Here is an 18052-nt window from a genome sequence, read left to right on the forward strand (position 1 = left end):
CTTCCCCTGGGGAGGAGATCCACTTGGGAACACCCTGGTCTTGGAGCTACTCTCTTTTGGCCCCACCCCTACACCCCCTGGGCCCCAACTTGCCAGTTTGGGAAGATATCGCTCAAAAGGACACCAGCTTTCTTTGGCTAGAGGTTGGTAGGAGCCACATCAGGAGAATGCATTACTTTATAGAAAAAACCATTTTCTTAAATACAGCCTGGTGCCCCTTTCATGGGATAGCTGTTCATGCATTGCTTCTACAGAGTGGCTACCCTTGTTTTAGGACAGGAAAAACTCCTGGAAAAGACAATTGGGCTTGGGGTAGGATTGATTTTTTTACTTTCTCTTTTAACATCCATATTAGGGGTGTCAGTGTAGGAAGTTGCTGCTGCAATCCATCACAATCACTTGAGCACCATAAGCAGGGAAATCCTCAGTGAGAAAGGTGGAAATGTAAAGAAATTCAGGGACTGGAAATCGGGGCTATCATTCTATTAGCATCTGTGAGATCTTTCTGAGGGAAAAACAGGCACACACAAAAAAGTATATTCCTGCAGACTTCCGTTGTTTCCCTCAACTAATGAGGTAAGTTGGAGCCCTTTCATTTATGAAGAACTCACATCTGGTTCTTATTTCAGATAACAATTGGCAGCTTCAAGGCAGTGCATTCTGTAAATCTTAGTAAGTCTCTTGGCTTTTAGACCAGGCTGCCTGATACTCTTCTGGGTGAGAGACCCAGATAAGATTTGGAGGGCTTGAGAATGTAGGGCAGTCTCTTGGGTCTATAAGCAGACAGAATTTATGATGTTTCTCATAGGCCTCTAACATGTCTCAATATCTTTGTTCCTGAGGGAAAGTTGTGGGCAGATAATGCCTTCTGAACTTCCAATGCTTGTCTGTTTCTCAACTGGTAAACTTTGCCCCTGTTTCATTTTGGATTCATTCTAAAGTTTTCATAATAAAAGTACAAGCCAGTGTATTTGATTTCATGATAATAGCTGACATTTACTGACCACTTACTGTGTGTTCAGGCAAGCTAAGCATTTTATATACATTCCTTCGGTGAATCCCCACTAAGGACACTTGAAGCAGGTGTTACTCACATTTTGCAGATAAGGTTAGAGAAATTAAGTAATCTTCCCAAGGTGACATGGCTAAGTAAGCAGCGAAACCAAGAGTACAAATTAAGCTTGATTGCATAGCTGTAGGTTTCAAACATTAAGACATGCTACTTCTCACAAATTTCCTTATTTCTCTGTGATTACAAAAATGAGATTGGGAAGATGAAAAGGAATTGTTTCAGCTATCCATTGTTAGGTAACAAATCAGCCTTACAATTTAATGGCTTAAAATAACAACAATCTATTATTTCTCATGACACTGCCAGTTGACTAGAAGGTCTTCTGTTTTACCTGATGGTGGGTTGGCTAGACAGTCCAAAATGGCCTTACTCCCATGGCTGGCAGTTATGTGGTTACTGACTTAGATATCAACTGGGGCTGTTGGCCAGAGGCCTCAGTTGTCTCCTACAAGGGCCCTTCTGTGTGGCTGCTTGGGTTTCCTCACAGCATGGTGACTGTGCTCTAAGAAGGAACATTCTAAGAAGACAAACCCCCTGTGAAAGTGCTTATCAAGGTTCCACTTTTAGTATCCTTGCCAATGGCCCATTGGCCAAAGTTAGGCTCATGGCCAAACCCTGAGTCAATGTGGGAGACTATACAAGGTCATGAATTTAAGAAGGTGTGGTTCACTGAGGGCCACCAAAATAATGGTAACAGACATTAGGTGATAATATTTTATTTACTTGAGAAGCATTATTCTCTTCCTCTCAGGCTAATAATACCAAAGTTCACCCATTAGGGTTTCAAATTACATATATATCCATTTACATATAAATTTTGAAATTTTGAATGATGGTAATGGTGGTATTCAGGCTGTTAAATGAATCGATAATTGCAAGTTCATTTACTAGTTTAATATTCTCTTTTTTTAAAAAAAATATTTTTTAATGTTTTATTTTGGAGAGAGAGAGAGATGGAGTGCAAACAGGGGAGGGGCAGAGAGAGAGAGAGAGAGAATCTGAAGCAGGCTCCAGGCTCACAGAGCCTGATGTGGGACTTGAACCCACAAGCCGTGAGATTGTGACCTGAGCTAAAGCTGGATGCTTAACTGACTGAGCCACCCAGGTGCCCCAATATTGTCTGCTTTCAAGGAGCGTTAGCTTGTTAACACAGTCATTACCTTGTTTGATATTCACAAAACCCCAATTATTTTATGATCTCTACTTTACAGATGAGAAGTGGAAGTAACTTGGCCTGGGTCACATGCCTGATTCTCAGCAGATCTAGTTTTGAGGCACTGCTGGACTCCAAAGCCATGCTCCTTCCTCTTCTCCAATCCACCTCTGGTGCTGAATGCAAATCTGGGGAGCTGAGGAGTAAGCAACACAGGACACTTAAACGTTTGTAAGGAAGGGTGCTGTTTCTTTTTCTTTCTTTTTTTCTTTTTTTTAAAAGTAAGCTCCATGTCCAACGCAGGGCTTGAACTCATGATCCTGAGATTGAGTTACATGCTCTACCTACTGAGCCAGCCAGGTGCCCTGGGTGAAGATTTTTTAAAAGCAATTGCAATCAAGTAGAAGAGGAAGCTCACAGGAGGAAAAGTCTGGAGGCTTTGTTTCATATTGTGCTGATGTGTTAAACTAGTGGGCCTGGTCTTAACCTTTCTTCATCTATAGCACACACACACACACACACACACACACACACACTCACTCACACACACACATATATATACATATAAGTTTATTTATTTTTGAGAGAATGTGCACACGCATGAGGTCAGGGGAGGGGCAGAGAGAGTCTGAGACAGAGAATCCCAAGTAGGCTCCATGCTGTCAGTGTCCGTACTGATCAGGAACTGTGAGATCATGACCTAAGCTGAAATCGAGTCAGAGGCTCGGGGCGCCTGGGTGGCTCAGACCATTAAGTGTCTGACTTCGGCTCACGTCATGATCTCAGTTCCTGAGTTCCAGTGCTGCATCGGGCTCTGTGCTGACAGCTTGGAGCCTGGAACCTGCTTCGGATTCTGTGTCTCCCTCCTTCTCTGCCCCTCCCCTGCTCTCTGGCTCTCTCTCTCTCAAAAATAAATAAACATTAAAAAAAAGAAGAGTCAGAGGCTCAACTGCTTGAGCCACCCAAGCACCCCAATCTTTTGATTTAAAGTGAGAGACGTGTGACTCTTCCTTTCACTTGAAAATGTAGGGGCTGTTGTAGGGTGATTAATTGGCCTGATTTCAATACTGCTGTGTCACAGAGAATAGGGAAGCCCAAGGAGAGGGAGAGAGACTAGAACACCTGGTTGGCAGAACAGAATACACACAACGTTTATTAAGTTTGCTTGTTATGTGGACTTAATTCGTGGCGACCCCAAATAATCACAGTAGTAATATCAAAGATCACAGGTCACAGAGTACCATAAAAAATATAGTAATCACGGATAAGTTTGAATTATTGTGAGAATTACCAAAATGTGACCCAGAGACAAGAAGTGAGCAAATGCTGTTGAGAAAAAATGGTGCCAGTAGACTTCCTTGACAAACCTTTAATTAAAACAAAAAACAAAAAACAATATCTGCAAAGCATAATCCCATGAAGTGCAATAAAACGAGGTCTGCCTGTAACATAAAATATACCACCTTAACCACTTTTAGGTGAACCATGCAGTTAACTACGTTCCCATTGTTGTGCAATGGATCTCCAGAACTTTTTCTTCTTGCAAAACTGAAACCCTAGACCCACTGAACAATTAGTTTTCAGTTTCCCCTCCTTCTCAGATTTCAAAGGGAGAAACTGGTGACCTGAGAATTCACCCAGGTGACGCATCTTCTTGGAGTTTTTCATCAGTACCTTGTGCAGATCCACGTGTGATGCCTAAGGACTGAATTCTGACCAGTGCCTAAAGGACAAGGAGATTAAAATAACAATACACCTTGTGGCAGGTGGTGCTGAGCACCTGTGGGCATTGTACCCCCTTGTTCTCCCAGTGGCCCTATATCCCTTATCAGCAAGTCTGTGCATTGAGCTTCTCTTAACTTTTATTCTCATGGCCATAGGTTTCCATCATTTTTCTTTCCTGGGATGGTGGGTGCACTTTGTGCACTGTGCTCCAAGGAGCCTGACTCAGTGTGTGAAATGTGGATGGGCTGTGCTAAGACAGAGCCTTCACTCTGGACATAAGCAGGGCTTGGTCTTTAGCTGATAGTAAGCATGCACACTTAGCAACTGATGTTCCAATGGCAGAGCGTGCATCAAGGGGACCCTGGGCTTGTGTATTCTTCTACATTGGATGAATGAAGCAAAGAAAAACAAAGCAGGCAGTAGGAAATTTCGACTCTTCCAGACTGCAAAATGGGTGGGAAGATGGAAGGATAAAGGTAGGTGTTGGGGGTCAGAGCCTTGGATTAGGGTCCCTCGAGGGGCTGGCAGGCTGGGTCCTACTTGGGAAAGGCTCCAGCCTTCCAGCAGGGCAATAGAGGAGCATCCTGGGTGGTGGTGGGGGGGCACTCGCCCCCTCCTGGATCCCATCGCTGAAGGAAAATACCCACCCACTCTTTCCAAGAGCTGCCACAGGTTCTGGCCCTGGGGTTCCTTGGATTCCTTGGGAGCGAGGTTACCCACGCCTCTCTTCCATCAGCCACTGTGCCCTCGTTGTCCACTTTAATTTTTTTTTAAGTTTTTATTTATTTTTGAGACAGAGAGAGACAGAGCATGAACGGGGGAGGGGCAGAGAGAGAGGGAGACACAGAATCGGAAGCAGGCTCCAGGCTCTGAGCCATCAGCCCAGAGCCCGACGCGGGGCTCAAACTCACGGACCACGAGATCGTGACCTGAGTCGAAGTCGGATGCTTAACCGACTGTGCCACCCAGGCGCCCCTTGTTGTCCACTTTAACTGGCCAATGTGGAGACTCGGGGTCCAGACCCAGATCCTAGCTCCCAGAGCAAGTTTTGGAGAAAGCACCTTCACATTTCTTGAGTCTCTCTCTCTCTATATATGTAGTGGAGGCAGGAAGGGGAGCCACTTGAAATATCTACAATTATCTGAGGTAGATTTATGGGTAAAGATTCCTTTCACAAAATGCTGTTTTTCATTTTTTCTTTCTTCAGAAAGATGTTTTTCAAAAGGAAGCATGATATTTTCACCAAGATGGATATTTTACATCACTTTGGGATGTTCATAAACACCGTTTGCTTTCGTGCAGCCCAGGAAACTGAAAAAGAGACAGAGTGAATGAATTTGTCTTCCTTCTTCTTTCCTGAAAGATAGCAGACAGCAAGTGGCTGCTTGATAAACCCCAAGGCCTCTGTGATTAAACAATATATAACCACATGGAACCAACAGGCGAAAGAATCGGTTTTCTGACAAGAACATTTTCAGCCAAGCAGGGGGATTAGCTGAGGGGACCTGCTCCTTCTCTAGGGAAACCAGTAGCCTCTGGGCTTTCAAATGCAGCCACTGGCCTGCCTCAGGCATCTTCCAGAAGAAAAATGCATATTTATGAAGCCTGAATTTTATGTAAAAACAAGACGAAGGGACCAGTTGGAATGGTCCTGCCAGAGAGGGAAAACATCAATTTAAATATTTGATTTGCATCCAAAATTCATTCCATCAAAGATCTGGCACCCGCAGCCGTCTGCTGACCTGTTTGAGAAATAACGCAGACGTTTCTGGTGTGCCTGTAAAACAGCCTGAGCTCCCCAGGACCTCCGGCTCAGAGTATGGGACAGCTTACCCGAGTCCCAGGATAACGTGGATTCAAAATCAGCAGACACCGGGCTGCCCTCAGCCGCTGCTTCATGCTGTGCCTTCAGGGCCTGACTGTCCTCATCTCAGCCAAAATGGGGCCCGAGGTTGTGTGGGGGATGGGCTGGGAGCCAGCCGCCCGCCCCGGCGCCTCCCCACTGCTCCTCTGCTGCCTTCGGGTCCTTGAGCAGCAGATTTTCCCGTGCTCCTGCCAAAACCCAAGACAGCCAGTGAATAATCAGCTGCAATTTGTAAACCCATTCCATTTTGCAACTGCTGTTTTCATTCAGAATTTTCTGGAATTCCAGTGGCCAGCCACAGCAGGTTTTTTGTTTTTTGTTTTTTTTTTTTTTTTTTTTTTTGTCTTCAGGCTTGCAAGGCACTTGGCCCTCTGCAGTGGGGACATGGGAGGAACTCGGATCTGCTTCCCAGACTGGAAAGAGACCTCAGACACAGTGAGCCACAGGGAGAGCCTTTCCAGCTTCTTCAGGGGAAGGGGCCTGTGCCTCAGAGGTCAGGGTGGCACCCAAGTGTGTCACTCCCTGACACCCAGCTGTCTGTTCTACACACAAGATGCCATTTGTGGAAAAGCAAAGCACAAAAAGATGCAAATCATACAAACACATAATTGGTGCCCAATGAGTGGTGGTTGCCTTGAACTGCTTGGCGAAAAGGAGGGTTTGCTGATGTACAAACTCTTTAACTCTCCTTTCATGTATTGGAAAGGCTGGTACTTGTTCCTGGTAGACTCAGTGCCCAGCAAATCTCCTGCCTGATGCTATAGAAAAAACAACCTTTTGCTAGTCAAGAGCATTAGAGACATTTTGCCTCCAATATTTAAATATCAACATCAAGGAGGAAAAAAACTGTATAGAAAATGTTTTAAAAATCCTATTTATTTAAATTGTGGTAAAATACACATACCATCTGTAAAAACAGGGAGGGAGGCAAACCATAAGACTTAAATGCAGAGAACACACTGAGGGTTGATGGGGGTGGATGGGGCAGGGGTTTGGAAAATGGTTGATGGGCATTAAGGAGGGCACTTGTTAGGATAAGCGTTGGGTGTTACATGTAAGTGATGAACCACTAAATTCTATTCCTGAAATCATTATTACACTATATGTTAACAACTTGGACTTAAAAGAAAAAACTTACCATCTTAGCCATTTTTGAGTATACAGTTGAGTAGGATTAAGGGCATTCACACTGCTGTGCCAACACCACCACCATCCATTTCTAGAACTTTGCCATCTTCCTGAGCTGAAACTCCTCTACCCATTGAACACTGACTCCTCATTCTCCCCTCCCCCAGTGCCTGGCAGCCCCCATTCTACTTTCTGTCTCTGTGATTCTGATGACTCCAGCAATCTCATGTAAGTGGAAAGAAAATTTTTTAAATCTTTTTTTAAGTTATTATTATTATTTTGAGAGAGAGAGAGAGAGAGAGCGCACGAGCATGAGTGCAACCAGGGGAGGGGCAGAGAGAAAAGGAGTGAGAGAACCCCAGGTAGGCTCCTCGCTGTTGGCGTAGAACCCAGCTTGGGGCTTGAACTCACAAACAGCAAGATCATGACCTGAGCCAAAACCAAGAGTCTGATGCTTAACTGACTCAGACACCCAGGTGCCCCCAAGAAGAAAATTAAAAATTTTTTTTTGAAAAAGAGGTTAGAGTGGGAGAGAGCTAAAGCATAAGAGACTCTTAAAAACTGAGAACAGGGGCGCCTGGGTGGCGCAGTCGGTTAAGCGTCCGACTTCAGCCAGGTCACGATCTCACGGTCCGTGAGTTCGAGCCCCGCGTCAGGCTCTGGGCTGATGGCTCGGAGCCTGGAGCCTGTTTCTGATTCTGTGTCTCCCTCTCTCTCTGCCCCTCCCCCGTTCATGCTCTGTCTCTCTCTCTGTCCCAAAAATAAATAAAAAACGTTGAAAAAAAAAATTAAAAAAAAAAAAAAAAAAAAAAAAACTGAGAACAAACTGAGGGTTGATGGGGGGTGGGAGGGAGGGAGGGTGGGTGATGGGTATTGAAGAGGGCATCTTTTGGGATGAGCACTGGGTGTTGTATGGAAACCAATATGACAATAAATTTCATATATTAAAAAAATTTTTGTTTCTATTTAATTCCATCATAGTTAACATACAGTGTTATATTGGTGTCAGGTGTACAATCTAGTGATTCAACAATTCTATACATTACTCAGTGCTCATCAGGATAAGTGCACAAGAAAATTTTTTTAACTTAGAAAATATCTTGAGTCTAAGGAGAAAATAATCTTCTCATTCACAAAATCAAAAAATTTCTGTCCTGTTAAATCACTGGACAGTCTCCTGGGGCTCTCCCCAGGTGACCAGCTTTTCTTTTGGTCATCTGGGGCAGGTCACCATTCCTGAGGGGGCCGGAGTCAGGACAAATCAGGGTTTGAAGGTCTGAGTGGGCCCCATGCCCTCCTCTCAGGGGGCTGTGACTCAGGGTGCTCACTGTGGGCCAGCCCTGCCTGAGGCTGGAGCACTCACAGCTGGAGTGCTCCCACCGCTCCACACCCACTGAGGGATGCTGTGATCCTGACCTTTCAGTGCCTCCCACCCACTGTGGATGCTTCTATTTAGCCTTTGTCATGCTCAAGTATCTCCTGAGTCTCCACCCTGGTGGCCCCTCCCACTCCTGCCCCTCCAGCCCCAGGCTGCCCCATCCCCTGCCTCTCACTTCACTGCATCCAGTCTCTGCGGCCTGACTTCCCCTGCCTTCCAGGGCTCTTGTGAGCTTATCTACCATGCCCCTCTCGCCAACACAATAAGTCTGCTATGGGCTAAGCTGTGTCCCTCAAAGTTCATCTGCTGGAGTCCTAACCCTGAGTCCCTCAGATCAGCACTGTTCAGAGACACAGAGGTGAAGAGGTTGTCAAGATAAAATGCAGTGGTAGGGGTGGGCCCTGGTCCAGGGTGCTGGTGTCCTTATAAGAAGAGGAGATCGGGGGCGCCTGGTGACTTTTTCACTCTCTTACTGATGAAAAACTTTTTAAAGTTTTTTAAAATTTATTTTGGGAGAGAGAGAGAACACATACATGCACGTGTGAAGGCGGGGTGGAGAGAAGGAGAAACAGAATCCCAAGCAGGCTCCGCGCTGGAACGTCAGCACAGAGTCCAAGGTGGGGCTCAAACTCACAAAGAGTTATTATGATCTGAGCTGGGATCAAGAGTTGGACACTACTAAATCGACTGAACCACCCAGGTGTGCTGATGAAAAAGTTTTTTTTTTTTAATTTTACAACTAAAAAGCTTCTACACAGAAAAACAACAACAAAAGGGTGCCTGGGCAGCTCAGTCGGTTAAGCATCCAACTTTGGCTCAGGTCATGAGGTCACAGTTTGTGAGTTTGAGCCCTGTGTCTGGCTCTGTGCTGACAGTTCAGAGCCTGGAGCCTGCTTCGGATTCTGTGTCTCCCTCTCTCTCTCTGCCTTTCCCCTGCTTGCGTTCTGTCTGTCTGTCTCTCTTGAAAATAAATAAATGTTAAAAAAATTTAAAAAAGAAGGGGCGCCTGGGTGGCTCAGTGGGTTAAGCGGCCGGCTTCGGCTCAGGTCATGATCTCACGGTCCGTGAGTTCGAGCCCCGCGTCGGGCTCTGTGCTGACAGCTCAGAGCCTGGAGCCTGGTTCAGATTCTGTGTCTCCCTCTCTCTGACCCTCCCCCATTCATGCTCTGTCTCTCTCTGTCTCAAAAACAAATAAACGTTAAAAAAAAGTTTTTTTTAATTAAAAAAAGAAAGGAGATCAGGATACAGACACACACAGAGGGAAGATCGCGTGAGGACACAGAGAGAGGCGGCATCTGCAAACCAAGGAGAGAGTCCGCAGGAGACGCCAATGCTGCTATCACCTTGATCTCAGACTTCCAGCCTCCAAAACTGTGAGAAGTCAATGCCTGTTATTTAAGTATCAAGGCTGTGGTACTTGTTATGGCCACTGGAGCTGATAGATGCCAGGCTCTCTATGGTCCTAACCTTGTCTGCCCTCCCCTGGACTCCACCTGCTGTGGGTCCCCAGTGTCCATGTGTCCTCCCAAAGCCCCCAGGTGGTTCCTCTTCCTCTGCTCACCCTGAGGTGCTGCTGCTCTGAGCGACCTTCCCCCATCATATTCCTGGGACCTCTCCGGGATGTCCCGCTGTCCTGGCACTGGCCGCACGCACTCACACCTGTCCAGTGTCCCTGAGCCCCAGGTGGGCACTCCGGCACCTGCTACAGATGCTCCGGGGGCACCTCAAACTCCACCTGTTAGAACGCACGTTCCCCCCACCCCTTACTGGTTTCCCCCTGAAGTTCTCCATTCCTGGGGGCATCCATTCCCCTTTTGCAAGCCAGAAACTCCTCTTTCCCTCAAACCTAACCAATCACACACCAAGTCCTGCTATTTTATTTGGAAGGTATTTTTCAAGTCCCTTCCTGTGGTTTCCTGTCACAGGATGAAATGCTATCTCACTAGTTTGGGCCCTCCCAGACCCCATTCCAGACCCTTCTCTTCCACTGCGTGCGCCTCACTCCAGCCCCTCCTCAACGCCACAGGCTGCCGCAATCACCACACCGTCTCATGGCTCTGAGACTTTCTAGGCCATTCCATCCATCTGCAATTCTCCCTTCCCCACCATACCCTCTCAAACTCTTTGTGCTTTAGGAAGGCATCCCTGAATTTCCAGTCTGGGTCTTGATGCTTCCATCACATCCTGGGTTCCCTCATCATCAATATAACCACCGCCTAGTCGTCATCATCACAGTCATGGAGCAAAGTCAAATTACTGTGTGTTGGGCACCTGGCTACCTGCTCTACCTGCATGATCTCACTTCATCCTTACAACAACCCTGTGAGGTGGGTACTATCTTTATCCCCCAGTTCACAGATGAGGAAACTGAGGAACAGAGAGGTTAAGCAACTTGTTCGGGGTCATAATCTATGGATGGTATCATTCATAACATTCATATCATCACCTTGAATTGCAATCTGCTTATATAGCTTCTTGCTCTTGAGAATAAGAGCCATATCTATTTTTGAATCCCTAAGGCTTAGCATAACTTCTGATAAGGAGTAGTTGCTACATGGAACTGAGGAAAAAAGAACAGAACATCTTACTACGTCATCTGGCCCAGCAAAGGCAAGATGCCTCGAGGTGCCTGGCTTGAATTCAGCCCCTGCCCTACCCGAGGCTGGCTTTAGGGTGTGCTCAGTATGTGGGTCCATAGGGATCAGTTCTGGCTCTAAGAAAGAAACCCTCCCACCCTAAAAAGTATCTTTCCTATCTTCTCTACCAAGCGTCTAATCTCTTTAACTGAATGAAGACCTTCATTCCATAAGTATAAGTAAAGATTCCAAAGAAAATACAGCCAGTCCACTTTTCTGTTTGGCGTTTCCCAATTTTACCCATTGTTCAGTTTGTTAATTTAGAGATTAACCCTTCCCCTTTATCCATTAATTCCAGAATCCATAGTGCTCTTTTTTTTTCATTGTCACAAAGAATTTATGCATAAATACAGTTATTACATGGCAACCGGTCTAATAAAAGCTTTCCAGCTTTTTATTATTTTATATGGGGCATGAAGACCAAGTGCAAATGATAATTAGAAGAATTTGTTTAAAGAAAATATAATGCTTCTTTATGAGTAGGAGCTTTTTAAAATAAACTTAAAAAAATGGAAGTATAGTGGCGCCTGGGTGGCTCAGTCAGTTAAGCGTCACACTTCATCTTAGATCATGATCTCGCAGTTCATGAATTCGAACCCCACGTTGGGCTCTGTGCTGACAGCTCAGAGCCTGGAGCCTCCTTTGGATTCTGTGTCTCCTCTCTCTGCCCCTCCCCTGCTTGTTCTCTCTCTCTGTCTGTATCTCTGTCTCTCAAAAAAAAAAAAAAAAAAAAAAGAATAAACATTAAAACAATTTTTTAAATAAAATTAAAAAATGGAAGTACAATATACATATTATATATGTATGTATACATGTATGATATACATATAATATACATAAAAAGCCACCAATCCTAAGAATATAGCCTGGTGAATTATTACAAAATGAACATAACTGTATCACTAGCCCCTAGATCAAGAGACAGAATATTACCTGGGGCACCTGGGTGGCTTAGTTGGTTGAGCATCCAACTCTTGATTTTTGGCTCAGGTCATGATCCCAGGGTCATGGGATCAAGCCCCCATGATGGGCTGTGCTGAGCATGGAACCTGCTTAGGATTCTCTCTCACCCCCCTCTGCCCCTCTTCCCTGCTCATGTGCTCTCTCTCTCTCGTTCTCTCTAAAATAAAATAAAATTTAAAAAAGATTTTTAAAAACCATTAAAAAAGAGAGAGAGAGAGAGAGAGAGAGAGAGAGAGAGAGAGAGAGAGAGACAGATTATTACCAGAATCACCTTCCCTGCCAAAGAACCCTTCTCCAAGCACTAAGGTAATTGCTATACTGACTTCTAATGCCATGGGTTAGTTTTCCCTGCTTTTGAACTTCCGATGAATGGAATCACATAGTATACATTATTTTGCATATAGCTTCTTTTGCTCAACATTATGTCGGTGGGGTTTATCAACTATGAATAGCAATCCACCTGTTAATCCATTTTCACTTCTATAAGAATTCCTTTTGTAGATATATTAAGGTGTGTTTACCCATTCTCCTGTTGATGCACATTTGGTGCTATTATGAATATTGCTGCTATGAACATTCTAGCACACATCACTGGCAACAATATATATACATTTCTTTGGAGTCTATGCCTGGGAGTGGAATTTCTGGATAACGGGTATACTCAGCGTTAGTGGATACTCCCAGAGTTTCCCAAGGTGGTTCTGCTATTTTATATTCTCACTGTGGAATGAGTGGGGATGAGTAGATGTTTCAGTTACTTCATATTCTACCCAACACTTGGTATTAACACTCTTTTCCATGTTAACCACTCTGGTAGGTGTATACTAGTTTCTTAACCAGTGGGTTGTTTGTCAGAGAGCTCATGAGGTTATTTTTTATACGCTTTTTGTTTTTATTGTTTTTTATTTTTTATTTTTATTATATTTATAGAGAGAGGGAATGTGCACACATGAGTTGGGAAGGGGGCAGAGGGAGAGAGAGAGTCTCAAGCAGGCTCCATGCTGAGCACGGAGTACTATGTGGGGCTAGATCCCATGACCTGAACCAAAATCAAGAGCTGGATGCTCAATTGATTGAGCCACCCAGGTTCCCATATGCTTTTTGGACATTTGGATGTCCTTCTTCCTTCCTTCTTTTGGTGAAGCATCTGTTCATTTCTTTAATCAATCAACCAATTATACTGCCTTTTATTTATGGTGATGTATACATAACATGAAATTTACCATTAAAAAATTTTTTTAATGTTTTTATTTATTTTTGAGACAGAGAGAGACAGAGCATGAGCAGGGGAGGGGCAGAGAGAGAGGGAGACAGAATCTGAAGCAGGCTCCAGGCTCTGAGCTGTCAGCACAGAGCCTGATGCGAGGCTTGAACTTATGGACTGCGAGATCATGACCTGAGCTGAAGTCGGACGCCCAACCAACTGAGCCACCCAGGCGCCCCAAAATTTACCATTTTAAAGCATATAATCCTATGGTATCAGTATATTGACAGTGTTGTACAGCCATGACCACCATCCATTTCTTTTCTTTGTTTTTTTTTTTTTTGCTTTCTTAAACATTTTTTTATTATTTATTTTTGAATTTAAGTCCAAGTTAGTTAACATATAGAGCGTAATAATTTCACTTTTTGTTATTTTTTATTATTAAAATTTTTTATTATTTATTTTATTATTATTTTTTTTTTATTATTTATTTTTGAATTTAAATCCAAGTTAGTTAACATACAGTGTAATAATAATTTCAGGACTAGAAGTTAGTGATTCATCATTTACATATAACACCCAGTGCTCATCCCAACAAGTGTCCTCCTTAATGCCCCCACCCCTTTAGCCCTTACCCCTACCCAACACCTGCCAACAACCCTCAGTTTGTTATCTGTATTTAAGAGTGTTTTATGGAGTATTTAAGAGTCTTTTATATTATTTTTGCTTCCTTCCCTTATGTTCGTCTGTTTTGTATCTCAAATTCCACATATGAGTGAAATCATATGATATTTGTCTTTGTCTAATTTCACTTAGAATAATACACTCCATCCACATTGTTGCAAATGGCAAGATTTCATTCTTTTTGATTGCCGAGTAATACTCCACTGTATATATACACCACATCTTCTTTATCCATTCATCAGTCAATGGACATACAGGCTCTTTCCATACTTTGGCTATTATTGTTGATAGCGCTGCTATAAACATTGGGATGCGTGGGCCCTTTGAATCAGCATTTTTTTTTTTTAATTTTTTTTCCACGTTTTTATTTTTATTTTTGGGACAGAGAGAGACAGAGCATGAACGGGGGAGGGGCAGAGAGAGAGGGAGACACAGAATCGGAAACAGGCTCCAGGCTCCGAGCCATCAGCCCAGAGCCTGACGCGGGGCTCGAACTCACAGACCGCGAGATCGTGACCTGGCCGAAGTCTGACGCCCAACCGACTGCGCCACCCAGGCGCCCCTGAATCAGCATTTTTGTATCCTTTGGATAAATACCTAGTAGTGCAATTGCTGGGTAGGGTAGTTCTATTTTTAACTTTTTAAGGAAACTCCATACTGTTTTCCAGAGTGGCTGCACCAGTTAACATTCCCACCAGCAGTGCAAAAGGGTTCCTCTTTCTCCCCATCCTTGCCAACATTGGTTGTTGCCTGAGTTGTTAATATTAGCCATTTTGACGGGTGAGAAGTTGTATCTCATTGTGGTTTTAATTTGTATTTTCCTGATGATGAGTGATGTTGAGCATTTTTCATGTATCTGTTAGCCATCTGGATGTCTTCTTTGGAAAAGTGTCGATTTATGGCCTCTGTGCATTTCTTCACTGGATTATTTGGTTTTTGGGTGTTGAGTTTGGTAGGTTCTTTATAGATTTTGGATACTAATTTATCAGCTTTATCATTTGCAAATATCTTCTCCCATTCTGTCAGTTGCCTTTTGGTTTCTCTGATTGCTTCCTTTGCTGTGCAGAAGGCTTTATCTCAGTGAGGTCCCAATAGTTCATTTTGGCTTTTGTGTCCTTTGCCTCCAGAGACATGTTGAGTAAGAAGCTGCTGGGAGGTCAAAGAGGTTTTTGCCTGCTTTCTCCTCTAGCATTTTGATGGCTTCCTGTCTTATGGTTAGGTCTTTCATCCATGAGTTTATTTTTGTGTATGGTGTAAGAAAGTGGTATAAGAAGGTTTATTCTTCTGCATGTCGCTGTCCAGTTTTCCCAACACCATTTGCTGAAGAGACTGTTTTTATTCCATTGGATATTCTCTTCTGCTTTGTCAAAGAGTAGTTGGCCATACGTTTGTGGGCCCATTTCTGGGTTCTCTATTCTATTCCATTGATCTGAGTGTCTGTTTTTGTGCCAGTACCATACTGTCTTGATGATTACAGTTTTGTAATACAGCTTGAAGTCCGGGATTGTGATGCTTCCAGCTTTGGTTTTCTTTTTCAAGATTGCTTTGGCTATTCGGGGTCTTTTCTGGTTCCATACAAATTTTAGGATTATTTGTTCTAGCTCTGTGAAGAATGCTGGTGTTACTTTGATAGGGATTGAATTGAATATGTAGATTGCTTTGGGTAGTATTGACATTTTAACAATATTTGTTCTTCCTATTCAGGAGCATGGAATATTTTTCCATTTTTCTATGTCATCTTCAATTTCATTCATAAGCTTTCTATAGTTTTCAGTGTATAGATTTTTCACCTCTTTGGTTAGATTTATCCCTGGTTTTTTTATGTTTTTTTGTAATTGTAAATGGGATTGGTTCCTTGATTTCTCTTTCTGTTGCTTCATTTTTGGTGTATAGGAATGCAACTGATATCTGTGGCATTGATTTTATATCCTGCGACTTAGCTGAATTCATGAAACAGTTCTAGCAGCCTTTTGGTGGAATCTTTTGGGTTTTCCATATAGAGTATCATGTCATCTATGAAGAGTGAAAATTTGACCTCCTCCTGGCCAATTTGGATGCCTTTTATTTCTTTGTGTTGTCTGATTGCTGAGGCTAAGACTTCCAATACTATTCTGAATAACAGTGGTGAGAGTGGACATCCCTGTCTTGTTCCTGACCTTAGGGGGGAAGCTCTCAGTTTTTCCCCACTGAGGATATTAGCATTTGGTCTTTCATATATGGCTTTTATGATCTTGAGGTATGATCCTTCTATCTCTACTTTCTTGAGGGTTTTTATCAAGAAAGGATGCTATATTTCATCAAATGATTTCTCTGCATCTATTGAGAGGATCATGTGGTTCTTGTCCTTTCTTTTATTGATGTGATGAATCACAGTGATTGTTTTGTGTATATTGAACTAGCCCTGCATCCCAGGTATAAATCCCACTGGGTCGTGGTTGGATACGGTTGACTAATATCTTGTTGAGGATTTTTGCATTCATATTCATCAGGGAAATTGGTCTATAGTTCTCCTTTTTAGTGGGGTCTTTGTCTGGTTTTGGAATCAAGGTAATGCTGGTTTCATAGGAAGGGTTTGGAAGTTTTCCTTCCATTTCTATTTTTTGGAACAGCTTCGAAAGATTAGGTGTTAACTCTTCTTTAAATGATTGGTAGAATCCCCCTGGAAAGTTATCTGGCCCTGGACTCTTGTTTTTTGGGAGGGTTTTGATTATTAATTCAATTTCTTTACTGGTTATGGGTCTGTTCAAATTTTCTATTTCTTCCTGTTTCAGTTTTGGTAGTTTATATGTTTCTAGGAATTTGTCCATTTCTTCCAGATTGCCCATGTTATTGGCATATAATTGCTTGTAATATTCTCTTGTTATTGTTTGCATTTCTGCTGTGTTCGTTGTGATCTCTCCTCTTTCATTCTTGATTTTATTTATTTGGGTCCTTTCCTTTTTCTTTTTGATCAAACTGGCTAAGGATTTATCAATTTTGTTAATTCTTTCAAAGAACCAGCTTCCGGTTTCATTGATCTGTTCTAATGTTTTTTTGTTTTGTTTTGTTTTGTTTTGTTGTTTTGTTTTTGATAGCATTGATTTCTGCTCTAATCTTTATTATTTCCCATATTCTGCTGTTTTTTGGTTTTATTTGCTGTTCTTTTCCCAGATCTTTAGGGTGTAAGGTTAGGTTGTGTATCTGAGACATTTCTTCCTTCTTTAGTAAGGCCTGGATTGCTATATACTTCCCTCTTATGACCGCTTTTGCTATGTCCCAGAGGTTTGAGCTTATGGTGTTATCATTTTTATTGGCTTCCATGCACTTTTTAATTTCCTCTTTAATTTTTTGGTTAGCCCATTCATTCTTTAGTAGGATGGACTTTAGTCTCCAAGTACTTTTTTATCTTTCCACATTTTTTCTTGTGGTTGATTTCAAGTTTCATAGTGTTGTGGTCTGAAAATATGCATGGTATGATCTTGATCTTTTTGTACTTGTTGAGGGCTGATTTGTGTCCCAGTATGTGATGTATTCTGGAGAACTTTCCATGTGCACTGGAGAAGAATGTGTATTCCACTGCTTTAGGATGAAATGTTCTGAATATATCTGTTAAGTCCATCTGGTCAGTGTGTCATTCGAAGCCATTGTTTCCTTGTTGATTTTCTGTTTAGATGATCTGTCCATTGTTGTAAGTGGGGTGTTGAAGTACCCTATGATTATGGTATTATTATCAATGAGTTTCTTTATGCTTATGATTAATTCATTTATATTTTTTGGTGTTCCACCTTTGGAGCATAAATGTTTACAATTGTTAGGTCTTCTTGCTGTATAGGCCCTTTAATTATGATATAATGCCCTTCTTCATCTCTTGTTACAGTCTTTATTTTCAAGTCTAGATTATCTAAGGACGGTTACTCTGGCTTTCTTTTGTCAACCATTAGCATGATAGATGGTTCTCCATCCCCTTACTTTCAATCTGAAGGTGTCTTTAGGTCTAAAGTGGGTATCTTGTAAACAGCATATAGATGGATCTTGTTTTCTTACCTATTCTGTTACCCTATGTCTTTTGATTGGAGCATTTAGTCCATTGACGTTTAGAGTGAGTACTGAAAGATATGAATTTATTTCCATTATGTTGCCAGTAGAGTTGGAGTTTCTGGTGGTGTTCTCCAGTCCTTTCTAGTCTTTGTTGCTTTTGGTCTTCTTTGTTGTTTGTTTTGTCTTTTCTCCCCTCAGAGAGTCCCTCTTAAAATTTCTTGCAGGGAT

The 18052-nt window shown here is 42.7% G+C and overlaps 1 long non-coding RNA gene across 1 annotated transcript; it reads right to left on the minus strand.

The window, feature by feature from the left end:
• Positions 1-1772: 1772 nt before the first annotated feature.
• Positions 1773-5980, minus strand: LOC147580795 (uncharacterized). Its single transcript, XR_015251096.1, has 2 exons — positions 5784-5980; positions 1773-2421 (listed from the first exon to the last, which is right to left on the minus strand). It is a non-coding gene; the product is annotated as an uncharacterized LOC147580795 (long non-coding RNA).
• Between the last annotated feature and the right edge of the window lie 12072 nt (positions 5981-18052).

This window comes from Puma concolor, chromosome B2, assembly GCF_028749965.1.
Source record: "Puma concolor isolate L17-30 chromosome B2, mPumCon1.1.hap2, whole genome shotgun sequence".
Lineage (NCBI taxonomy): Eukaryota > Metazoa > Chordata > Mammalia > Carnivora > Felidae > Puma > Puma concolor.